Source organism: Suricata suricatta, chromosome 8 (genome assembly GCF_006229205.1).
Source record: "Suricata suricatta isolate VVHF042 chromosome 8, meerkat_22Aug2017_6uvM2_HiC, whole genome shotgun sequence".
Lineage (NCBI taxonomy): Eukaryota > Metazoa > Chordata > Mammalia > Carnivora > Herpestidae > Suricata > Suricata suricatta.
Window position 1 is genome coordinate 113,153,897 of NC_043707.1, and position 7,999 is coordinate 113,161,895.

At 49.3% G+C, this 7,999-nt stretch overlaps 1 long non-coding RNA gene across 1 annotated transcript; it reads right to left on the bottom strand.

The window, feature by feature from the left end:
* Nucleotides 1-2,684: 2,684 nt before the first annotated feature.
* On the bottom strand, nucleotides 2,685-6,560 carry LOC115300050. The gene is made up of 3 exons (XR_003912475.1): nucleotides 6,394-6,560; nucleotides 6,204-6,294; nucleotides 2,685-2,760 (listed from the first exon to the last, which is right to left on the bottom strand). It is a non-coding gene; the product is annotated as an uncharacterized LOC115300050 (long non-coding RNA).
* Between the last annotated feature and the right edge of the window lie 1,439 nt (nucleotides 6,561-7,999).

The window sequence follows — 7,999 nt, forward strand, 5'->3', positions numbered from 1 at the left end:
AGTCCGCAAGCAGGGTGACGCTGGCAGATGTCTACCAACTAGCAGTCTGGAAGAAAGAAAGACCCGGCTGGTAGCTTCGGCCAATTTCTGTGGTGTAAATACTCTCACTGTGGTTGACTTCGACCTACCAATAGGACAGCACTGACCACAGAGTTGAGAAGAGATGCCTTCTGTTGCTTCTGGAAGTCAGTAGGAACCCACCTCAGCACTCCACTGCCTGTAAGAGAGGTTTTATAAAACCACTCCACAGATGAGGCCATACAAAGAGGCACTCAGGGCCAAAATCCATTTCTATACAACTTTCAAATTCACATTGTCCCATATTCCCTGAACCAGAGGCAGCACAGGGGGCCACAACCAGTGGTCTCTACTCTCGGAAGGTGGACAACCTCTTGTGAGGTCCCAAAGGGCAGAAGAAGACCAAAAACCAGCAGACTGAAGTTCTGCATAAGGAAGAACTTTCTGAGTGCCCCTCTTTGGGAAGGCGGCCATGCCTGGCACATAGTGAATACTCGGGAGAATGAACAAAGAAAGGAGTAATCAGTTGAATGAAAAAGCCATTCCATAGATGTTCCATTGATCCTTCACACTCACCAAATCCAAACCTGAATTCATCTTCTTTCCTCAAAAATCTCTCCCTCTCCCAGTGTTTCCATCTCAGGAAGGACCACCGATCAGGAAACCCCGGGAGCCCTCCTTCCTCACTCCTCACACGCAATCAATCAACAGATCCTACCTCCTCTGCTTCCCGGTTCTTCTTGAACAGGTGTTGTCCTCAGCACACCCACTCTGCTCCCGTGGCTCAGACCATCACCATCTCTCCCCTCTGGCACTCACCCTAGCCTGTGTCCATGCCCAACCCCCATCAAACACATCATCATAGCTGCCCACATGATCTGTCAAAGTTGCCCCTCTGAGCATGTCCCTCCCATTCCTTCGATGGCTCCCCATTACCCAGAGGATGGAATGGAAGGCCCTTGGTCCTCCATGGTCTGGCCTCATCTCGCTCTTCTGTTTGACCCCTTACCTCTTGGTCCACTACATGTTGGTGTTGATTGTGGGTGAAACAATGCCAGACTTCTTGGGGTCCTTGCACACTGTCCAAGCCTCTGCTCATCCTCCCACCTCCCTTCCCTTCCCTGTAAAAATTCCTTTAAGACTGAAGTAAGATGCTCTAGAAGGTGCCTCCTGGGGGCCTTTTAGACTAATATTTCATAATGATTCTAATGCCAATTCCTTAAATTCAAGGCTTTCTGGATTTTACAGTCACTGTCTCTTCATGGGACCCTGCAAGGTCTTTAGGAGCTCTCGAGTTCAATTCCATCATTTTATGGACAGAAAAATCTAAGGCCCAGAGAGGGAAAGGGATTTTCCCAGGACCACATAGCAAATGAGCGGTGGCAGAGCCAGGACAAAAACCAAGCACCTGCCTTGCCGCCCAGGACTCTTTCTTGGCATCACACTCTCCACCCTGATCCCCTGATGCTAACACAACCATCCTGCCAACCCCACCCTGACCTAACTCTTCACACCCAAGCCAGATTAGCACCTTGCCTGCCTTTGTTCATGCGGCAGCAAGGCCATTCCCTCACCTCCACAACACCTCCAGGAAGGCTATCCTGATTATCAAGCCAAACCCATCCACATGCCCCACACCCTTTCTCAAACCCCCTGCATTTGTCAGAACCCAGCAACTAGGGTTTGGTTCACTCACAGCAATCGTGCCTTGTGCCATGTCGCCAGGTAGGACACCCACTCCTCAGGCCTGGCCAACATCTCATCTTCTTTCTCCTCCTCCTCCTTCTACGTCCCCCAGCTCAGTATACACCTGCTCAGGGTAACAAAGGATAGTGAACAGAGCATGGCATCTGAAATCAGGCACATGCAGGGTCAGATCCCCGTTCTGTATATCCCCGACTGGTTGCCCTTAATCCATCCGAGCCTCTGAGCCCTGCTTCAGGTGAGCTTGAGCCCCGAGTGAGCCCTGCTTCTCTCTCTCTCTCTCTCACAAAAAAAAAAAAAAATGCACCTAAGCCTCAACCTTCCTTATCTATAAAATGGACCCTTCCCCCAGGGTTCCTCTGAGGATTGAATGAGATCTCCCAGGTTACAGGTCTAGCATTTAGAGGGCTCTTGATGAGCGCTCCCTTCCCCACTGCCTTTCTCCATAAATCCCCAAGGCGCTGTGCGGGAGCTCCTCTGGGTTGGGAGGTGGGTAGACTCGTGGACATTTTCTCTCACTCGCATTTTCAACAGGCTATGAGCAGCCTGTGTGCAGAAACGTGGGGTGTATCCAACCCCCTTCCCCACCCCCAACAATCTGCTTTAACCTTCCTATCTCCAATGCCTTGTTTATTTTAATATCAGCCGTTTCACTTTTCTGTTCATGCAAAAAAAATTATAAAAACAGATTTAAAAGGAAAAGAAGCATTTAATGAGTAAAACTGTCTGCAGCCCTGTTTCTTTCTCGGGAAAAAGTGGCTGTGATCCTGGCATGAGTGAGGGAAGCTCAACAGCTTCCCTTCATTGCAGCTGCCAGGAGCAGTGCATTTCAGAGTGGAACAGAACCTCCAAATTAAACAGCATGTCTCCCAGCCAGGCGCTTCCTGTGCCGAATTCATCTTGGCAGGTGACACCCCAGCTCAAGCAGGGATCCAGCACCGACATGAGCCACTTGCAAGGCTCTCTGTTCCTGCCCACCTCCAGCACGGAACCAGCACCGCCAGGCCCCAGCAAAGCACTGACCTCTGGGATAAGGCTCTGCAAGGGGAAGGACACAGCAGGAAGGAATGGCTCCACCTAGCCAGCAGCCAAGGGGACCAGGACCCCTCCCAGTTCCTGAGTTCGGGGACCAGCACTTTCCTCTGCCCAGACAGCATAAAGATCAGATCTAGGACTTGCTGCTCACACAGAAGTTTGGAAAATCTGCTGCTACTTCCCCGCCTTCAAAGGTGTCATTTTGGAAGGCTACTCTGGATGGAATGCAAGGGCCAGACTCCAGAAGGGCTCTGCCCACCTCAACCACCACCTACTCCCCTAAAAAAGATGAAGAACTGAGAAAGCAGAAAATCGCACATGACCTTCAACTATGCACAGTAGAGACTGTCCCAGGGCAGAAAGCAGGCTGGGCCAGGATGGTGGTCCCCCTCCCTTGTCCCAAACCTCATACCTTTCTTAATGTAGTCCAGTGACCTCACACTGAACTTACTGGCCCTTGAACTCCTGAATCCCTTTCTCATTTTTCCAGCAGTCAAGAAATTATTATCCCTGTGACATTACATCATGCCAAATCCACCTTATCACTCCAGCCTGCTGAAATCTTTCAGGATCCTGACTTGGCTCTCTGAGCTCTGCTCTGTCTTTTCTTCTGTTCCATCACCTCTTGCTGTTATAGGCCCGCACCCCTTATATCTCCTTTTGGGTCCATGGCATCTATTGGTCAGAACAGGATAGAAGGCAGGGCCCCATGGCTGCCTCAAAAGCCCTACGCAGACTGACCTGGTTCTGATTCCAGGAACATTCTGTGGCTGTCTTTCAGCCAGATGGGAGTCCCCTCGATGCTCCCCGCCCCCAGCTACCCATCACGTCCTCCAGAGCATGAGAGACCCTATCCAGTGTCTTAGGAGGCAGCGTGATATGACAGGAAGGGTCAGACAGATTCAGGCTTGAATCCCAGCTCCCTCAGTCTTGGGAATGCTGTTTAGCTTCCTAGAGCCTCAATCTCCCATCTGTAAAATGGTCACTGTCACATCCAGAGCACAACATTAAGATCAGACATGTGACGTATCCAGCTCACAGCAGGTACTCAATAAATCATAGATTCCTCTCCATTCCACACGGGCTCATTGGTTTCATCCACCAGTGGCTAAGCTGTCAAGAATCTGAAAGATTCGCCTGCTCTTGGTGAGCCCATGTTGGCTCTGGGGATCGTCACCTTCTTTTCTTTTACTTTTTAAAAAAATGTTTGTTTTTATTTATTTTGAGAAAGAGAGAGTGCAAGCAGGGGAGGGGCAGAGAGAAAGGGAGAGAGAATCCCAAGCAGCCTCCATGTTGTCAGTGCAGAGCCTGACTCAGGGCTCCATCTCACGAGCTCGTGAGATCATGACCTGAGCTGAAATCAAAATTCAGGTACTTAACCTGACTCCCCTTCTTTTCTAATCACAGACTTCACCATCCATACTAGGTCCTCGTATTAAGATGACAAAAGCCAGGGGCGCCTGGGTGGCTCAGTGGGTTAAGCCTCCGACTTCGGCTCAGGTCAGATTCACGTTCATGGGTTCGAGCCCCGCATCAGGCTCTGTGCTGACAGCTAGCTCAGAGCCTGGAGGCTGCTTCCGGTTCTGTGTCTCCTTCTCTCTCTGCCCCTCCCCCTCTGCTCTGTCTCTTCTGTATCAAAAATAAATAAAGCATTAAAAAAAATTAAAAACAAATTAAAAAAAAAAGATGACATCAGCCAAAGCCCTGGGTCTTTTTGATGTGAACTCCCATCCAAACAGTCTTCCCTTTCTGGATCTGTGAGAGTGTTTAAATAAAATAGCAACAGTTATAATAACAGCTTAATCCTTCCAATCCCACTATGAAAAAAAAAAGTAGTGGGACACCTGTGTGACTCAGACAGTTGACTGTTTGACTCTTGATTTTGGCTCAGGACATGATCCCACAATTGTGGGATCAAGCCCTACATTGGGCTCTGTGCTGAGCGTGCAGTCTGCTTGTGATTCTCTCTCTCTCTCTCTCTCTCTCTCTCTCTCTCTGCCTGCCCCTCCCCAACTCTCATAATAAGTAAATAAATGTTAAAGAAAAAAAAAAACACATCCCTCTCCTTGACATTCACATCCTTGCTTTACAAGCCCATTCATAAAACACACTTTGCAAATCCAGGGGCAGAAGTGCACCCAGTCATTCAGTAAATACCAATGAAACACCTGCCACAGCCAGGCATTCTCCTGGGCACATGGGATACATCAGTGGCCAAACAAGACAAGGGTCTCGCCCCTACAAGGTCTGTTGTTCTCACCGGGACACCAACAGTAAGAAAACAAGGTTAAATGAATAAGTTATTTAGTGTATTAGAAGGTGATCAGGGCAGGGCGCCTGGGTGGCTCCGTGGGTAAGTGGCTGACTTCGGCTCAGGTCATGATCTCACAGTCTCTGGGTTCGAGCCCCGCATCAGGCTCTGTGCTGACAGCTCAGAGCCTGGAGCCTGCTTTGGATTCTGTGTCTCCCTCTCTCTCTGCCCCTCCCCTGCTCACACACACTCGTGTGTGTGTGTGTGTGTGTGTGTGTGTGTGTGTGTGTGTGTCTCTCTCTCTCTCAAAAATAAACAAACATTTAAAAAATGCTTTAAAAAAGGTGATAAGGACAATAGAGAAATTAAAGCCAGACAAGGGGAATCAGGTGCCTAGGAGGAGGAAGCAGGCAGCAATTTTAAGTAGGGTGGTCAGGGCCTCATTAAAAAGGGGCACTTGAGGGGCTCTCGGCTGGCTCAGTCAGAGAAGCATGTGATGCTTGATCTCAGGGTCATGAGTTCAAGCCCCATGTGGGGTGTGGAGATTACTTAAATGAATAAAACTTTTTTTAAAAAAGTGACTCTTGGGTGCTCCATAGCCACATCTGTGTGGCCAGTGGCTCCTATATCGGACAGCATAGTTCTAGACATTTCCATTAACATGAATTCCCACAGTGAAGTAGACATTCCCTGTCACAAATCCCAGAAGACCTACTTAAGCTACCAAATACCATGAACCTGGGCCACTCCCGACAAGAAGGTTGATAAATGTTACCAAGTTAGTGGGAATGGACACAGGACCAGACTGCCTCTTCCAGCTAACGTCTTCTCCCATTTCCTCCACCAACTGCCTAAGCCCACTGTCTTCACCTTATCTTCCCCTCTCTCCCTGACAGCCTGAAATCTATCCTTCCATCCTCACAGCTCCGTGAGAATTGCTCCTGGAAAGGTAAGCAACACTCTTAAAAAGCATCTTCCCCAGAGCGCCTGGGTGGCTTACTCAGTTGAGCATCTGACTCTTGACTTTGGCTCAGGTCATGATCTCACAGTTTGTGAGTTCAAGCCCCCCATGGGGCTCTGTGCTGACAGCAAAGAGCCTGCTTGGGATTCTCTCTCCCCTTCTCTCTCTCTCTGCCCCTCCTCCACTCGTGCTCTCTTTCTCTCTCTAAATAAATAAATATTTTAAAAAATATACCTTTCCTTCTTGCCTGGCTGTCCACACTTGATCTGCCACTCGCGGATGTCAACTGCTACTGGTCCACATACGGGTCTTCATGATTAACAGCCTTTTGGAAAAGAAAGAGAGTGACACATAAGAGAACACTGGAAGGAGATGATAAAGTTGTTCATCCATTCATTTGTTCATTCCATGGATGTGTATTGACCTTTCACTGTTGTAACCCGGACTCAGGGTCGCGTTCCTTCACTGAGCCCCGCATTGAGGCGCCAATTGTCTTATCCCGGAGGCTGGGTCTGGCGCACTTGTCCCCGGCAGTCCGTTCGGCGGTACCTGTTTCGTCAGCCCCGACCAGCAAGGCGGAGAATCATCGCGCGGGTTCTTTTCCTGAGGGAGGGAGAGAAAAAGGGGGCAGAAGAGGGAGACGCAGAGAGTAAAGACAACACTCACGGTTTCCGATCAGGCAAAAGAGAGAGAGAGCTTTATTCAGAAAACTGTCTCTTATAAAGGTTTCAAGGCTGGAAAACAAAGCAGCTGACCAAGGTCAGTTACCAGGTAAACAGAGTCAAATGAATATCAAAAGAAATGCCCAGATTTGCCTCAGCAATGCTGGGAAGGGGGGAGTTAGCACTGAATAATCCAAAATACGGTTTTGATCTTTTGTGCACCTTGGCCACTCCACGTCTTGCCCAGCAAGACAGACACCAAAGTTATTTTGACCAGAAAATGGCAGTCTCCAGCCTCTAGATGCAAATCTTTTTACTGGTTCACTCTCCAGAGAGTGATAATCCTTGCCTGAGGCAGATAGAAAACTTGGCAGCCCCCGACATTTCACAATACCACCTGTGCCGGAGATGGTTCTGACGGGGGACACATGCGTGAGCAGAACAGCTCAAAGTCCTGGCCTCATGGAGTTTACGTTCTGGCAGGAAAACAGAAAGCTTATGCGACATAAATAAGTAAATACATAGCAATGTCCAACGGTGACCAATGTTATGGAGAAAATTAAGCAGAAAAGGGGTAGGAGGGGTGCAATTTAAAACAAGGATGTCTTCACTCTCATAGATACTTCCACTAAGCGAAACATACACACAGATCACTTCTCAAACTCACCACACACACACGCACACGACTCACACAGGCTCATGATACAAACAAGCATGTGGGCATCCTCTCCACTATGAAAAGTATATGCTCACACAAACACACCCACACACACATACACACACACACACACACACACTCCTCAGCACACACACACGCATACCCAAGCCCAGCTTACTCGGAGAAACACACCCCCAAGTTCTCACAGAGAGACTAGAAAGTCCAAACCGACAGGACCCTCGGTGGCCAGAAGGAATGGAAGACTAGAGAGGGACACCAGATTGCCTGAGGCCAGTGACAGGGTGGGTGTGAACTTTCCAACACACCACACCCTCCCCTGCCCACAGACCGCCAACCTCAGCATGCAACAAAGGTTCCCACGCTTGTCAACACCCACAGATGAGCACACAGACTTGTGCCCAGGGACACGCGTGCAGACATGCACATTCACACAAAAACACGAACCTCCTTCCCCTTCCCAGGCAGCACGGTGGGGTGAGATTTGGACAGCTTCTTATGGGGTCAGCCTTGCCTGTCCCCATCACCCTCTCCCACCCACCCTAGCCGTTCCGGCCACCATGGCATTTTCCTCCTGCCCTAACCTGTGGCTGTGGTTTCCCCAGGTGACATGTGTGTCATACAAATGCATCATATGTGAACGTGTACACATGTGGTTTGCAAATGGGGTGGGCACATCTGTAAGAGTTCAC